Below are 18152 nucleotides of genomic sequence, written 5' to 3' on the forward strand. Positions count from 1 at the left end.
GTTACAGGCTATGCATGGGAGAGTTAACTTTCCATTTCTGGGCAACCCACAGCACTGAAAGAATTTCTTGGGAGAAAAATAAACCAAAGTAAGGAAAGTGTTTCCTATCTCATCTTCTGACCACTCGGTCAGAAGAACATGGCTTCCCAGTCCTCCCATGAACCCCTGGCAGGCTGAATTAGACAGAGGAAAGTGGGGAGGGGGAGAGAGGGAGGCAGAGAGAGAGGTGGGAGAAAGAGGGAGGAAGGGGAGGGAAGGAAAGATGGAGATAGGAAAAGGGAGAGAGGGTGATAGAGGGAAAAGGGGAGGGAGAGAGAAGGAGAAGGAGAGGGGGAGGGAGAGAAGGAGAGAGGGAGGAAAGAAGGAGGGAGAAAGGAAGGGAGAGAAGATTGAGAAATGGAATGGAATTTTAAGGAAAAGGCTCAAAATTGTCACAGAAAGAGATTGACTTGGAAGGAAAGATCAAAAGGAGAATGAGCAACTCTGCCTAAGCGATAATTCAGAGCTTGGCTACACACTCTGGCGATATTCAGAAGAAAAAAGTGTGATGGGGGAAGTTTGGAAGAAACAAGAAGGAAGGCCTGAGGGAAGAAAAAAGAAAAAGAAAGAAATTAAAGCCTCTCTAAGATTTTTGTCATTGCCTTTTGTCACAAAGAAAGGTGTACTTTTTTTTTCTTTTTCCTACTGAAGTCTAAGCTAAATATTTTTCAGTGAAATTTCTTCCCTCATGTTGCATAGGTCACAGCATAAAGCTGACCTACCAAATCTGGTTTACAAAATGCTTTGTATTTATACAGTAAAATATGAAGTGCCCTTATATCTCTTATGGCCTGTATCTTTTATCTCATTTAATGTCCCATTTAATGATTATCTCATTTAATGAACTTGTAAGGTGTATGTAATTATCTCTGCTTTGCAAATGTGGAAACAAGGCTCAGAGAGGTTATACAGCCTGACCACCACCACACAGCCTAAATCTCTGAAGAGTCCTTCCTGTCTTTCCCCAGAACACCTCACTGTCTTCCCCACAACAACTGGTTACGATCAAAATCACGATGGCGCACTCTGGTAAGTGTTTCTCTTATGTTGGGCTGGATTCTGTGTTGCTCTGAAAGCTGCTTGTAGTGCTCAGTCTGCACAGCGTAGGCAAAAACTCTTCGTGCACATTAAACCCGCTTCTGCCTGCAAGGATGTGGGACCAAGTGAAAGGTGGATGGAAGGAAAATACTACGTAGAAGTCTATAGTGAAGGCCCCAGCTTCCTGGGGCCTCACCTGGCTCTTTCCAGGGATCTCAGTGATGAGAAAAGTTCCAGATTTCTTGAAAAGCATGTAAACCTTCTATCTGGAAAAGGGGCAGCGGCATTTGGGAGCAATTACCCAGATCAGGAGGCCATAGGGAACTGTTTACACTTTGTAGCCCAGGGCCCTTTGGCTCTGGTCCACAAGCAGGCATTTCAGCCTAATGTTGACTTCCCTCTTGACCTGTGTGTCCAAGCCAGAGAAGAGCAGAGAGAAGGACCTGTTGTCACTTACCCGAGACATCCAAAGCAAGTAAGACACAGAACAGTCTTCCAGGTAAAGGAGTTGACTCAGAGATCCCCTGCAGTGAAGACATGGGTTTTCGTCACTCGGAGCAGCTTCCGACTCTGAGTATTGTGTCAGGATGTAGTTTTTCAGGTATATGTTCCTCAAAAATGATTTTTTTTTTTTTTTTTTTGCAAAAGAAATCGGGAAATAACAGTTCCCTGCCATCTCCGGATTAATTACTACAACACTTTGATTAACTTTGGTTTGGGGTTAGTCAGTGACCAAGGGAATATGGTGAGGTTAACACCATGAAAACTGTGCCAATGAGAGGGCTTTTAGAAACAGGTAGCCAATTCAGAGCTTTTATTTTATCATTTTATTATTTTTATTTTTTTCAAGACAAGGTATCCATAGGCGGCATTGGCTCGCCTAGAACTTACTATGTAAACCAAGTTGACTTTGAACTCACAGAGCTGTGCCTGCCTCTGATTCCCAAGTGCTGGGGCTAAGGGGGCACAGCACAGTGCCTGGCAATTACAGGTATCTTGACTTAATTAGAAGCAGCTAGAACATTTGGTCTAAACTTTGAAGTTTACAAAGGTTAAACTATATGAGATTGGGATGCAGGTTCCTCTCCTGTCAGAGGACAAACTGTACTAATTTTTCAGAACTTTGGCAATTTCAAAATTGTTTGAAGGTAATTATCTTTTTTTTTTTTTAATGTAATCCTGAGGAGAGTGGCTTGACCTTGCTTGCTGAAATGTCCACAGAGATGAAGAAGCATGAAGAATGGGAGGCATCCAACCCAGAAGAGCAGGCCTGCCATTTATGGCAGGGGTGAGGAGACTGGCAGTTTTTCCTGTGGTCAGAATGAATGCCTGCGTGCAGGATTTTACACAAGACCACAATAAGTACTACTGGTAGATTGATAAGTTGGAAAGAACCACAGGTAGGGGCTGGCTTCTTCTTTCTTAAGTTCTCTCCCTCTCTCTTTTTCTCTCTTTTCTTAAAGAAAAAAGTCATCCTTAGCCTGGTTCAGTGACACATGCCTGTAGTCCTAGCATTTGGGGAGGAAGAGGCAGGTGGATCTCTGTGAGTTCAAGGCTGTTCTGGTCTACAAATCTAGTCTAGGACAGCTAAGGCTACACAGAGAAACATTGTATTGAAAAACAAACAAACAGTCAGTCAGTCAGTAGCTTTTCTGCTGATATTTAATATTTTTATTTTGTGTTCCAGGCACACCTTCAATCCTATCATTTGGGAGGCAGAGGCAGACAGAACTCTGTTATATCAAAGCCTGTCTAGTTTACACAGCAAGTTCCAGGCAAGCCATGGCTACCTAATGTGACCTTGTCTCAAGTTGTATGTGTGTGTGTGAGAGAGAGACAGAGGAAGAGAAAGAGAAAGAGACAGAGACAGAGACAGAGACAGAGACAGAGAGAACACCATAGGTGTTTCTGGGATAAGTTCTCACCTTTCACCACATTGATCAGGATCGCTGTCATTTCTGTCACTACACTATGCACTTCTGACAGTATGGCTTCTAGGTGATTTCCCTGCCTCAGCTTCCCATCTTCTGCTAAGAGTGCTTGGATTATAGATGTGTGCACAGCTTTTCATTTGGGGACTGAAATTAGATAGTCAAGCTTGCACAGCTAGCAATTTCTTGTGCTGATTCGTCTCCCCAGCTCTCTGAAATTCCTTCAAGAAGGACTTAGATTAGATGTGGAGGGGTAGTTTAGTGATTAAGAGAGCTTTTCACTCTGTTAGGAGCCCAAATTTAGGGTCCTGTGTGGAGCTCACAGCTGCCTGTAACTCTAGCTCCAGGAGTTACCTCCACAGGCACTTGAACACATGTGTACGCTCACACAAACACACATGCCTATACATAATTAAAAACATCAAAAAATGACACCTGAAATATGGAACTTAGATTGAAGCTGTGATGTGGACTCTCAGAGGCATTTTGGTCCCATCATCCAGTGACGCTGAAGGCAACTAAGATCGTGCCACTCCAGCCCAACATAAAACTGGTCACAAAAACCCAACTTCTTCCATGTTGGATTTTTCTGATCCTGGCTTATCTCAACAATTTACCATTTTCTGCAATGTCAGAGCCCCTGACATTCACAATTAGCTTCCAAATTAACTTAGAAATGATAGTAAGCTCTCAGCTAAATGATAGCATACCCACTGGGGACGAGACCAATTTCCTAGAATAAGGTTAGGACTAAGTTGTGTGGTGATGATGCCAAGGTAGATCATGTGAATGTGCTTATTCTGATGTGAGCAGGAGTTCCATGTGGCACTAGAGATTACAACTAGAGTTCTTCACTCTTAATCAGCATGCTGGTATTCCTCTACCCGTGAAACAGATAATCTTAAATAATGTTTTCTGTTTGCATTTCAGGTTCTACGGCAGAAACAAGAAGGTGTGGACCTGTGGGAAGAGGCTCTGGGGACATTGTTTCAGGTTCCTGCTGAAGCCAGCATTTAGGAGATGGACAGCTGTTCAAGGAAAGGAAGGTAGATTTTGTGAATTTCAAATTCTAAGCAAGTAATGTGCATGTGTGAAGGCCTGGGCCATGGCCGCTAGGGAGATAAAGTGGAAAGCTTGCTCTCCCACAGCCACCATTCTTTAAAAGATTTAAAAGCTTTATTGATTGTTCTGATTGAGTATATATGGGAGCAGAAATCACATTGGGCTGGATTCTGTCCTCAGAGGTATCATTTTTACCCTAAGGGAAAAATTTCAGTATTTAAAGGTAACGGACACACTCCCTAACCCACTACATTCGTTTTCCTGGATCTATTTCCTAGATCCCCAGAAGACAAGGACTTTTCTAAGTTGGCCTGGTTTGCCAGAGTATCCTAAGAAGTCTCTTGAAACAAATAAAACACTCAGAACTTCTGTAACTGTCACAGACAGTATCCTGTTACTGCCTTTAAACAGAGCCCCTCAAGGGGAAGAACCCCTATATCCCAGAGTCAGATGTCAGCCATCTTAGGTATGTACAGGGGATTTAATGCTTTTAAGAATGTTTCATGTTTATCCCCATTAAATTTCATTTCGCTTTGGATTTTTGGGAGCTCTTAGAACCCGTCACTCCCGTATTTTGTTGCTTTACAGACTGAACTATTGTGTTTTTTTTTTTTTCTTTTCCTCTCCCATAGTTTTACTCACTCACTGAACTAAATTTTGACCGTATCAGGGTTTCTGGAGTTTCCAGGGTTACTGTGGTGAGAATAAGTGCATATTTGTTCTGTCAGCTCTTAAGGAGTGGTTAACTGAATTATCTCCAGCATGAGATTTGCCTGGATTTAAGTCCTGAGCTTGCCAATATGCAGGGCAGTGTGAGCGGCTCAATTTTATGTGAGCCTCAGTTTCTCATGTGTAAAATGGAGGTTCAAGTAGCACTACCTCATGCTACCTTTGTGACAGTATTCTAACGACTAAATAAATTAACATATGCAAAGCACTTATATTAGACAGGACTAGCACTATTTATTGCTAGAGATAGGAAAAACTGAGGCTGGTTCCTAAGAATGAAGGCAAAGTCTTGTTTATAGCCCTATCTTCTGTTGTCATTATGCCAACAATATATTTCTATAGCGGTAGTAACAGGTAATATAACCAACTCTGTAGTTACTGATGTTAACAGATATTTAATAAGTTATAAAAAAGAAAGAAAGAAATCTTGGGTCACACAGACAGCTAAGTAGGTAAAAACTGCCAAGCCTGACGAGCTGAATTTCCTCCTTGGGACCCACATGGTGAAAGGAGAGAACAGATTCCCGTGGGTTGTTTTCAGACATCCATACATGGACTATAACACGTGCACATGAGCACTCAGGCTGTGCCTCTAGGAGGCTGAGCAAAATAAAAGAAAATAATAAAACAAAACAAAACAAAATAAAATAAAATCTAGATATTTTTAACACACACACACAAAAAGACCTAAACGAGAATGGTTGTATTTCATAGGTCTTTGTTTTGCTTAAACGTCTGTACGTTTCCCAGTCATAGGAAGACCGGGAAGAAAACTGTCCTAAGCGTCATCTACTGTGTGGACTTCTCCGCACAGTCCTCTCTTTCCACAGACGCCAGCACTGTGCCTTCCTGAGTAAGTACAGGCAGTATAATTCTCCCCGTGTTTCGCTGCTGTATGTTAAAACAAGTTCTCATCAGGCTAGGAATTTCAGTCCTTTGGAGACATTTATTTTTAGTAGGTGGTTCTCTTTGAACCCCAGTCCATGCTAACTTAGACAGCTTGGGTATTTCCCTATTTCTTTATTAGTACAGTGGAGCTCAGAGAATGAAACTCACCAGCCTTTTTTTTTTTTTTTTTCTTTCTTTGTACGTGTTCTATAGGGGCCGCTGATGCAGGCACCTGCTACAGGGTTTGGGAGGAGCTTTGCTGTGGGAGCAGAGAACACAGGTAATACGATCCAGCCTTGTTGTGTGTGCAGTGTGCTAGCTAATACTTTTGACAGCCACCATCTGAAAGGGGTGTAGCAAGTCATTTGAAATTTGTACACACACTGCCCTATCCATTACACTAGCCCATATTATACCCATAATCTCCAAGGGCAGAGATGCTATTACACTCGGCAGGCCAAGATCTTCTGTGCTTATATACACACGACTCCCACCGTCTGTGCTGTGGAGGTACTTCAATGGGAGTTCTCGGCAGCATAAATTTAGCTCAGTTCAGTCGTGACCACAGCAGGCCCGGCTAGACAGAGAGACCTGGCTGTGTGTTAAAAAAGCTAGAGAAGAACAAAAAGGCTGCCAGGTTTCATAAGAAATTTTATCCCTGGAGCATTAAAAGCTGTAGTCAGAGACTCACCCCCCTCCTCATCCTTGTCCCACCATGAGTGGCCCCCAGGCTAGTTCTGGAAGCAGCTGAAACAGAGTGGGCATTAAAAGATAAGGTCTACCATGTGGTGAGACCATACTTTGCAGCCTAGCTTATTAGGTGGGGGGGGGGGCAATTCCCTACAGGTGCTCTTTCTTTAAAACATTTATTTATCTATATAAATATAAATGTAAAAAGGCACCTGAGAAACAATTATGTTTTTTTTTTGTTTCTTGTTTTTGTTTTTGTTTTTGTTTTGTTTTGTTTTTTCTTATTTCATATAACAAAAACACCTGCAAACACCGTATTGCTGTGGGACATATATAGTGTATATAAATTCTCACCCTGAAGTGAGTCATAGTGGTTCCCAATGTAATTCCTACAAACTTTTTAGGGCCTCAAATCATATCAAAGTGACCAGGTGTTACTGACCTCAAGCCTCGGTTGCAATAATATCAGGATGCTCTCCTAAGCCCTTGGTGTTGTAGCCCTCCAGGCTGTAAGCATTCAATTCCCATTTATCCCTGACCATGGAAAGTGGTATTCTGACAAACGGAGCCTGGGTTTCAATTCCTGCTTTGTACCATGATAATTATATATCTTAGGGATGTTGCTTGACCTCTGGAAGCCCTGTTTTTCTCATCTGTATTCAAAGGCTGACAATAACTTATTCATGGCTGCACTGTGTGGAAGGCCTCAGAGGAAAGGACACACTTTGATGAGTGGCTACAGGCTTCCTTCTACATCCTGACTTGATACTCCTTCAGATCTGTGGATACTAAGGGAAACACAGCTAAACAAGGGGCCACATACCTGTAATGGGAGCAATTGGGAGCCTGAGGCAGGAATATCACAGTGAGTAACATAGTGAGACCTTGTTTCAGAAAACACAACAACGTAACAAAACAAACCACATAGCTAGCACTGGTGATGTGCTTAGTCCCTGCACTCAGGAGGCAGAGGCAGGTGGAGGCCAGTGAGTTTGAGGCCACCCTGGTCTATATAATGAGTTTCAGGATAGCCAGAGCTACATAGTGAGACCCAGTATTTAAACAACAAACAAAACCAACACACACACACACACACACACACACACACACACTGAAAGAGCAATTATTAACTTAAAGTTCACATGCAACTTTTTTCCGCCTTCAGTTTTGGCGAGACCAAAAATTCTTTGAATGTTGCAAAACTAGTCTGTTTCATGATAGTTAGTTTAAATATCAAAAACTATTTTACTCCTCTTTAGACTTGTGCTTTCTTCATTAAAAACAAACCAAAAGAGAGTTGACAATATGAGTACCTTGGTTTGGAATCAGATTAATCACATGTTAAAAAATTGCACCACTCTGAATGAAAATGTACAAAAGATAGTCTAGTCATATTCTAAAAAACTGATGTGTTCTTGAGTCTGAAAAAGTACAATTAGTTACTTTGAAAAATATGGATAATTCAGCATAGAATCATGGGCTTTTTGCATAGTTTTCTATATGAAAGCACTGCTTTATCATTGTCATGGTTAACTGGTACATGTAACGCCCTGAGAGCTCTCTTCATAGATACAACTATGCACTTCTTTTAAAGAAGAAAGTAACAACTAAAATTAGGATGCTTTCAGAGAGCACTTACAGGGTGTGTGGTGTGTGTGTGAGGGAGAGAGAGAAAGAGAGAGAGAGAAATTGGTGATTGCGATGTAGCAATTTCTGTTCCTATAATAAATTCATTAGAAATAGAACAATTTGGGCCAGCATGATGGTTCATCAGGTGAAGCCACTAAGCCTAATGTCCGGACTTCAGTCTCCAGGATCCACACGGTGGAAGGAGGGAACCAACCCCTGCAAATTGTCCTCTTACCTTCCCATGAATGTGCATGGCATTAACGTCCCTCGAATCCCACAGTCACAAAATAAATTAAATGTGCTTTCTTTAAAAAAAAGAAAAAGCAGTTTTTACTGTGAACATGAATCCAGGAAATCAATCAGTCTCTAAATAGGAGGTAAAATTGATGTACATAATTCAAACCTAAGGCTATTCCTATCCGTGTGATGCTAACTAATGCCAAGCTCCGAGTTTACACATGCAACACTAAGTTTATTATTTAGATATTATCAACCAAGCAGAAAAATATTAAAATAGACACCTGTATTCTGTCTTCCAGCTCACACGTACTCATGTTTACCCAGCCTCTCAAGTTCTGACTGAATTCATGCATCTAATCTAAAAGAAAGTTAAGAAAAACAAGGTACCCTCCTGCTTTTGGTTCAGCTTTTGTCCCAATTTTGGGTAGGCCTTCATTATCTCCTGCTTGTATGTAATATCACAGGACTGTACTGGCTGAGTCAAATTGATTTAGGACACCAGACATTTTCTTAAAAATTAAATTCTCCATGAAAACATAACAGGACCAGCAACATCGAAAAAGCGTTATGGGAAAAATGCCAGAGGTTGAGCTAAAATGAAGGCTGAATGCTTTGTGTCAGGGAGGAGGGGAAAAGGGTCAGACAAGAGAAATGAAAGGAAAAGCAGGACAGCAGGGGAGGCATGGTGGAGAGGAGGGACCAAAATTAGAACAGGAGGCGCTGTTTATTAATAACCTTACTGACCCACAGGCCCCTGACACAAAATACATTAAGGATTCTTGGGACACTCTGGCCTGTCACTCACAGGAGGAGCCAATAAAATGGTGCAGGAGACTGCAAACGTTCTGAGACCAGATGAAAAAGGAAGAAGATAAATCAGAATAAGGAGAGGCACAGAGTGAGAAGGCTTGAGGTGGTCCATGATTCTCCTTCTTCCCTTCCAGCACCCTCTCCGTGCTGTTCCCTTCTGCCGATACTCTTCAGACAAGCCAGGAGGAACAAGTATTGCTCTCTGGGTTGCTGGAAGAATTTAGAATTTATGGAAACCATGACGAAATAACCCAAGTCACCTCTGACTTTGCCTCTGTGGTGTAGTTACTGCTAACACGCTGACAAATGCAGTCTGACAGTTTCCTTCTACTGTTTTCTTTTTCTTTTCCTAACACAAGGTCTCCTGTAAGCCATGTTGGCCTTGAACTCACTATAACCCTGGGAGTGACCTTGAGCCTCCTCAACCTCCTGCCTCCACCTCCCGAATGTTAGGGTTACCAGTGTACACCACCGCACTCATCCGGCTTCTGTTTTGTAAAAGTAAATTTGTAGTTTTCGTTTCTTTTGTTTGTTTTTTTCCAGACAGGGCTTCTCTGTGTATCCTGGAACCCCCTCTGCAAACCAGGCTAGTTTCAAACTCAAGGAGATCTGCTTGTCTCTGCCTAGAATGCTAGGATTAAAGTTGTGCAGCATCCTCCCCCAGCAAATTTGTATGTTTAAAAAAAAATAATGAAATTGAGGCTCTATCTATAGTCCATTGATCTGTAAACTACTCTTTCTTTTTTTTTAAGCTGTAATAAAGATTTGCCCATATTGATAAACAGTTTTAAGCAGGTTTTTATGTTACTGTTATATCTCTGTACATAGGTCCTGGAACTTTTTGATCTGGGTAGTTACATCATTTAATTGTGGTGCTAGGAATTGAACCAGGGACTTTCCGATGCTAGAAGAGCATTCTGTCATTGCCCCAGTTATGTCATTTGTAGTTGTTGTCTTTGTAAAATCTTGTATCTCCATTTCTTCTCGATATATTGCTAGAGCTGAGACTCCCAGGTGAGCGCTTTTTTCCTTCTTCCCTTCCTTCCTTCCTTCCTTCCTTCCTTCCTTCCTTCCTTCCTTCCTTCCTTCCTTCCTTCCTTCCTTCCTTCCTTCCTTCCTTCCTTCCTAAACATTTGCAGAGTTACCCTCTGAAGGATGCACGCCTAATTTATCATTTCACAGTTAATAGGGATGTAGATCTTTTTATCAAAGACTATCTCAAAGTATAGCTCAGACTGGCTTAGAATCAGTTCGAGGCCCAGGCTGGTCTAGAACTTTCAGCCACCCTCTTACATTAGTTTCACCATTGCACTGTCTACTGCTGTTCCCAGTTTTCTTTACATTTCTTGTTTTTTTTTTTGCCCTGCTTTGTACAGGCATAGTGATTTCTGTGCTCTGAGACTTCTTTTATTTACTTAACTTTGTCTAGAAGTTCTACAGAGTGATTTGTTGGTTTTAAATCACACATTTAAAAATGCAGTCTTGGGTTTATTATTGATATCTAACATTAATGTGTAATCCCAGGGCTCAGGAGGCTGAAGTGGGAAGCTTGCTCAGGATTCAAGGCCAGCCTGGCAGACAATCAGTTCCAGGTCTCAAAACAATCAACCAATCGATCATATCAATCACTCAATCTTAAATTTATTAACCCCTTCAGTATCTGATATTGGGGACACTTTTTCTGTCTGAGCTTTTAGGTGTTGAGACACTTATGTACATTCTTGACTGCAGATGTTAACTGCCTTCTGCTCTCCTCTCTTCTCTGCTTTTTCAGCTGACTAGGCTCTGTGGGTCTCAGGGTGAGGTCATGTGAACCTGCTTTTTCTTCTAGGGCTTTTAAAACAGCACCCTCCCCGCTTTAGGAACCACAATAGTCACTTCTGGAGTTTGTTTTGGTCCTTGTGGTAAGAATTCACTTAATAAAGCTACTTCTCTAAGAGCTGTATGCTAGCGGCCCTCTCTCTGCATCCTTATATTTTCTTTCGTAATCTTTTCATCTTCACGTTCCCCCAGGTACTTCCCTTTTTGTTAAGTACCCTTTCCTACCTGGCAAGTTTTTTTCTCATTGAATAGATTCCAAAGAGCTGAGCCCTCGTGCGTTACTCTTTAACACCTTGGTACATTCGAAATATGAGAGAATGCATTTGTACATTCATGTTGGCAAGCTAATGTTTGTAATTTTGAGTTATCTCACGCAGAGACACACCACGCCACCTTCTCATTTATCTTTTTATGTAACCTTCTATACATTTGGAGTTTCTTCTTATTGTTCTCCTTGTTCTTGTTCTTTTTCTGAAAGTGTCACTTGCAGTGCTTTTTCTGCATGTCATTTTTCTGTTGTATTTAATTACTGTTTCCTGGGAAAAGTTATCTGTTTATACATTTTCTGTTGCAGTTACCATTTGACCGATTCCTTAATCAAATAATTAGTTAATTCTGGTTCTTTTTGAGTTATCTAGATAGATAACATTATCACCCATAGACAAGTGATTTTTCTGTTCTTGTACTCCTTAAAAAATTTTCTTTCTTTCTTTCTTTTTTTTTTTTTTTCTGTCTTACTTCAAGGCCAGAACCTCCATGCTATTTAAAGCACTCCTTTTTGGAGGTGCCTCTAACGTTTTGCTAGCAAGAATGCAGACAGAATCACAATGTGCTTTTGGTCAGCTCTCGTGTGTGGATATTTTCCCCCCATTTAACTTTAAATCTCCCTCCCTGGGCCTTCTGTTTGTTGGCCCTCACACTGGCTGCCTCCTAGGTCATTTTTTTCTAAATATTGAATAAGTATGACCCTTTTTATACTTGAGTGTTCTCTGTAAATGCAGGCATCCCTTGCATATTCATCTATTCTTCTTTTCATGCCTAGTACCCATTGTTCCCTGGCAGTAGAACTCTCCTTTAGTTCTCAGACAGTCAAGATCTGAGCTGCTCTTGTTTCATCTCATGTGAAACCACCAGGCTATTTTCTGCCAACTGAAAAGTTAGTGTCTTGCATAAGATTTTATATTTTCACATTTTAAGGAAATGCTAAACTATTTTCTCACATAGAAAATTATCATTTCATTTGAATTTGCTGACTTTTTGCCAGTGGGAAGTAAAAATAACCCAGAATTTTGCATATGCCATGCAAAAGGATTTGGTTACTTGAGTTTAGATTGGTTAAAACAGTAAGTGAGAAGAGATCGAGGGAAATAAAGAAGACTCCTGAGAAAGCTGGAATGCCTATGTCAAGGCAGGCTGGTGGATGCCTCCTGAGTGGGTTGGGCCTAATGATGGAGGGACCTTAAGTATGTCATTGTGTCACCCTCTGCCTGAATGTCTTCACCTACAAATCTGTGGGATAATGCAAGAATTAGCAACAACTCCAATTAAGCATTTAGTTTGACACATGTCACACAGCGTGTTAGGACTATTAGATTTGAAGTCAGGTAATGGGTGTTGTTTTAGAAAAGAAATAGAAAATAAAGGCCCTTCTCCGCCATGACTTACTCTTGGTAGAGCCAATTGCACATACCCTCAAGAATTTTATGGTTTAGGCAAAAGGAAGAGATGTAGTGAGGGTTGGACTTCTGCCCAACATAGGAGGAACTGTTAGTTTTATTTCCCCCTTTTCTTCCTGTCAGTTTTCCTTGAGCCTAACTTGCTGTTTCACCCTGCTTGTGGAGACCCTGCTTTTCTCTGAGGAAGACATTTTGGTAGTGCGGCATATTAAATCACTGTGCTCGTGTGCCTAGTGTTTAAGAAACTTGTCAGCACTCCTTAATTTCTCCAATTTGTGAGCCTAGGAAAACACCCTTATTGCTATGAAACTTAGATCCTAAGGAAAAAGGGTGTGAACTTTTTTCTATCTTTCTCCACACAAAGATCAAAGTCTGTATTTTTTTTTAATGTGGTGCGAGGTAACTGTGTTATTATTATTGGTTAAAATTAATTATCCCTTACTCCATATTGTACCTTGTTTATTTTATCTGTGCTGCTTTCCCAAAGGGGCAGGCTCGAGGCCCCCATTTGGCTTTTATTAGTGTAATCAGTTAATAGCTGTTCTATAATGCTTTACTTATTGTGTTAATTTTCTGTAGTTATGTCCAGAGGCACCTTCCTGGAAGACCACATTAGAAAAACAAAACAAAACAAAACAAAACAAAACAAAACAAAACACCCCTAACTTCTTCTTTAATGGGTTTGGTTACCACTTATGGCCTCAGCTCAGATTATTAAACACTATTGGTCTACAAAGGTACTGTCAATACATGTAGACTGTAGGTGGTATTTCAAACTCATCTCGGAGTATCAGTGTATGGATGTGTAGCCTATGTGAACCCCAGTGTCTGCAGTGACAGTGGTGCATTGCATCAGCAACTTGGACTCACTTAATTTTATACACATGTGTCTCATTTCTGGGGTCCAGGACACCAGTGCCCACTGCTGTTAGAGGTTTTCATGGAAATGTACCCTGTGTGAGTTTTGATTTTTACAGGACTAGTTCCGAAATTCAAACGGAGCTTCAAAGCAGGCTACAACGACAAATTAACTTACCTGAAGGACAGCTCGGGAAGTATTTTCCTGTAGGCGATAGATCAGGCCCTCCTGTCACTCATATCATGTAGTAGATAAGGACATCTTCAAGGTGAGCAGGCTCTCGTTCTGCCTGTCATGAAAACTAGCCAGACCAGCTCTCTGGATGGCAAGGAGTTCAGATGAATGTATTCGTGGGCTCTGGCTCTGGTTGGTCTGTATAGTGGCCCCATGGGGAAGAATCCTTTGCAGGTGACGGGATCTACATCAGATGGTTCTTGTTTGTTCTTCAGTCCCTGGGGGTGATCAGGGATTCACCCCAAACAAACTTTCATTAAGGCTTCAAAGTCATTGAGCAGTCTTTGTGTGACATTCTGGGTAAGGAAACTGTCCCATGTTTTATTTCTATTTTGGAGCGTTTGTGCGCACATAATGAGCTGCGTTGGGGGTGGGACTCAAGTCTAAAGGTGGCTAGGTTTGTTTGCTGTATGCCTTGAGTCGTACATTTAGTGCAGCTGCATTTTATTTGTGACTTGTCACATGAAATTAAGTGTAGGATTTTCCACTTGTAGGCATCACATCAGGACTCAAAAAGTTTTGGGGTTTGGAGCAGTCCAGACCTTGGATTTTGACTTACAGAGGTCCAACCTGAAGTAAATCTATGTTGAAGATAAATCTGAGGTAAAAATTTTAGTTTAAGAGCTGTGTCTTCAAGCTACGGTCATTATGGAAGAAGGAACTTCATTTGGAAAATATGCCTCCATCAGGTTGGCTTGTATGCAGGTTTTTAGGCCATTTTCTTGATTAATGATTGATGTGGGAGGGCCCAGCCCATTGTGGGTGGTGCCACTTCTAGGCAACTGGTCCTGAGCTGTGTATATATATATAAAATCAACCTGACAGGCTGGAGAGATGGCTCTACAGTTTAGTGAACTCGTTGCTCTTGCAGAGGACCCAGGTAAAACTTCTGTGTCTCACATGGTGGCTCACAGACATCTGTAACTCCAGTTCCAGGGCATCCAGTGCCCTCTACTGACCTCCCCAGATACCAGGCATATACAATGTGTACATACATACATGCAGGTAAAGCAGCAAGCCAGTAACACAGCACTCCTCCATGACCTCTGCTTCAGTTCCTGCCTTTAGGTTCCTGCCTTGAGTTCTTGCTCAGACCCCTCTCAGTGACAAGCTGTGACTGGGACACATAAACCAATTAACCTTCCTCTCTCCCCACCCCCCAAGTTGCTTTGGTCATGGTGTTTTATCACAGCAATAGAAATCGAATGAAGCTATGAACTGTTGTAAGAAATGGCCATGAGACAAAAAGAGAACACTGAACCACAAATTACAGGGAAGAGCTATACACCTGGGCAAGTCACTTCTCTCTCAATCTTTTTTTTTTCCTTCCTTTTTCACATAAAGGCCCAGGAGAAGATTTATCAAAGAAACTTACTTTTAAGGAAGCCAGTGATCCTATAAGAAGGATCGTCAGTGTAAATCAAGCCAAAAGACTTAGATGCTCTCTCCAGCACCCAGACAATTGCCAAGGTGTTGCTGGCAATGTTATGTGAAGAAGGAAATGAGATTTCTTGTCGTTGATTGTTGTTAAGGTAGAAGATGAATGGAATGTTGTGTTCAAATCAGCCTAGCAGAGACCACCAGCATTGGCTTTTCCAAATCCTACACACGGTGGTGATGTTTGAGAGCTTTGCCTTTAGGTAATGGCCTCAGAGGAAGTAATGAATAAATTTGCAAGAAAAAAAAAAAGATTGGGTGAGCACACATGTAATCCAGAGGAAGTACTTTGAGGTGTTTCAAGAAAGACTCTGAGAAATAATCATAGAGCTTAACATGAAGGAATCTTAACTGTGATATGATCTTTTTTCCAAGAAACAACTTCCGGATATAATATTTTAAGCACTAAGTTGCAAACTCAGTGGCTAGGCCTTGAATGCTTTTATTTGTGTCTTCGGGATTCTATTCATTCATTTGAAAAAAAAAATATTAAGATGATTTTCCAGGAACATTAGTGCATACAGCATTGGCTGGCCAGCTCTCATAAAAAACGATAGCAGCATGAAATCACTGATATTAAGAACTAGGTTTAAATCATGGGAAGGCCTACTAACACCAGTGCTTAATTTAAGAAACCTGTTGCATTGATTTGACGAAGAAAAACTTTACCACGGTATGACTGGAAGTTTACCGTGTCCGGCTGTTAGTGGAGGCAATAATGGCAGTGTGTCCTACACAGACTTTGGCAGTCACAGGACCAGTTCTTAAACTAAAATGGAGCTTCAAATCCGAGCACAGGAACAAATTAATTTGCATGAAGGGTAACAGAGGAGGTTCTTACCTGCAAGTAAATGTGATAGATTTGGATTCAATGTTAGGTGGCACTCCTTTTTAATTTTTTTTTTTTAAACCCTGAAATCCTTTATAATTCATACAGGTATAAATGCCAGTCCCTTAACAGTGGGTATTGTACTTTGTTTTATACCCTCAGTGTCTAGCACCTTTTTTGGGTGTGTAACAGTCTCCTTAACTGTTTTTGGAACAGAAGACGAAAAATACTTTGTTTTTCTGTGTGTGTGTGTGTGTGTGTGAGCACATGTGTGTGCAGAATCAGAGGACAGAGCAGGACTTTGGGTGTCATGTTCCATTGTTTGAGACTGGGTCTCTCACTGAACTTGGGTCTAGGCGGGCAGTCACCAAGCCCGATCCATTCCCTCTCTGTCCCCCACAGCACTGGGGCTATGGGTCCTTCTGTTGTGAAGTGCATGCTCCTACACACTCCCGCTCCTGCTCCTGCTCCACGCTGTTAAGTTTTTGCTAAAGTTGCAGAATGTGATGTCTAGCTGTGCGCATCCTCCCAATAGCTGGACAGATTGGCCGTTTGTCCACCGACAACGGCGGAGGCAGGCTGCATTTGGTGAGTGTGGTTCTAACGCCGAAAAACAAAAAGACTTTGATGAAATAACACTCTGAATTTCTCCTTCTCTTCGAAATATCTGAAACTGTGGCCCCGTGATTCACAGATCCCTGTGACGACAATTGCCTGGAAGGCAGGAATAGCTGCTCTTATTAGGAGACTATTTCCTCACTGAATGACACCTTTACTAAGTGAGAATGGTGCGCTGGGAATAATGGTGCGTGTCTGCACTCTAAGTGCTAGGGAGGCTGAGGCAGGAGGATTGGGAGATTGAGGCCAGCCTAGGTTACATAATTTGAGACCAGTCTAGGCTATACAGTGAGACTCTGTTTTTAAAAATAAAAAAACAAACAACAACAACAACAACAAAAAACCTGACTGGCTTCATTCCTGGAGTTAGGGTCAGATTCCAGGTGCTAGAAGCCCTTAACAAACCAAGATCAACCACTCATCCTCAACAATTCAAAAGACAATTTAATAGGAGAGTGAAATACAAAGAGATTTGTTTGATGTTACACTAGGAGAAGAACAAAGAGGGGACACCCTAAGCCCATCTCTGAGGTCCTGCCACGAGATTTAGGTTTAGCTAGAAGGCAGGAGATGTGCATGACTGATCAGTCCTGGTCAAGACGAGGGCCTGCCTATGATCCTCATTTTGGCCCCAGTTCCTTCTGTAAGATGGTCTGCAAAGATGTAGTCTCTTTGGGGAGACATGCTACTTGTCTGGTTGACACCAGGCTATTTTTTTTTTTTTAATATTAGTTACAGTTTATTAACTTTGTATCCCAGCTGTATCCCCCTCCCTCATTCCCTCCCAATCCCATCCTCCCTCCCTCCCTCCCTCCCTCCCTCCCTCCCTCCCTCCCTCCCTCCCTCATCTCCTCCCTGCCCCTTTCAAAGTCCACTGATAGAGAAGGACCTCCTCCCCTTTCATCTGACTCTTTTTTTAAAAAATTAATTTATTTATTTTATGAATGCTCTGTTTTCATGCACACCAGAAGAGGAAATCAAATTCCACTACAGATAGCTGTAAGTCACCATATGGTTGCTGGGACTAGAACTCAGGACCTCTGGAAGGGCAGTCAGTGCACTTAACCACTGAGCCATCTCTCCAGCCCTGACACCAGGCTCTTAACCTTCTTCTTCTCCCTGTAGAAGATTCCTGGAGAAATTTTAATGACTTCAAGTGTGTTCTCTTAAGAGCTTGATAGCGTGCGCTTAGGATGTCTTCATTGTACCCCCTCCATTAGGTCCCAAGCTTCACTGATGCGTGAGGGCATTCTGTTGTACATGGCTTCAAGCTCGCTTTGGTGTCTTACTTGTATATGGGACAATGCTCTGCTGTAGTTTGAGTCTGGAGTGTCCTTCTGAGGCCCACGTTACAGATGGCTTGCTTTCCAGCTGATGTGGTTTTTGAGAAGGCAAGACATACTGGAAGGAAGTTGGGTCATGTGGAAGCTTGCTTTGGGAATCTCGGACCCTGTGTCTTTCTTTGGTTTTAGGCGCGTATGTTTTCCTTTGCCAGATCTTTCTACCATAGTGTTCTCTGTCATCAAAAGCCCAAAGCAACAAGATCACATCATGTTGGACAGATGCCACTGTAACTGTAAGCCAAAATAAAACTTTCTTTCTTCAAAGTTAATTTCCTCAAC

The 18152-nt window shown here is 41.8% G+C and overlaps 1 long non-coding RNA gene across 11 annotated transcripts in view; it reads left to right on the forward strand.

The window, feature by feature from the left end:
- The window catches only part of LOC110562387 (uncharacterized), a 48520-nt gene that overhangs the window by 22106 nt on the left and 8262 nt on the right, over positions 1-18152 (forward strand). For 3 of the 11 annotated variants that reach the window (XR_009585568.1, XR_009585571.1, XR_009585575.1), the window contains 6 exons: positions 1008-1068; positions 1497-2477; positions 3939-4054; positions 4349-4536; positions 5514-5652; positions 5901-5967. This is a non-coding gene — a long non-coding RNA (uncharacterized LOC110562387). Of the gene's footprint in view, positions 1-1007; positions 1069-1496; positions 2478-3938; positions 4055-4348; positions 4537-5513; positions 5653-5900; positions 5968-8545; positions 8630-18152 lie in introns of all 11 variants that reach the window. The other 8 variants (XR_009585577.1, XR_009585569.1, XR_009585572.1 and 5 more) reach the window with 8 other exon arrangements.

Source organism: Meriones unguiculatus, chromosome 14 (genome assembly GCF_030254825.1).
Source record: "Meriones unguiculatus strain TT.TT164.6M chromosome 14, Bangor_MerUng_6.1, whole genome shotgun sequence".
NCBI lineage: Eukaryota > Metazoa > Chordata > Mammalia > Rodentia > Muridae > Meriones > Meriones unguiculatus.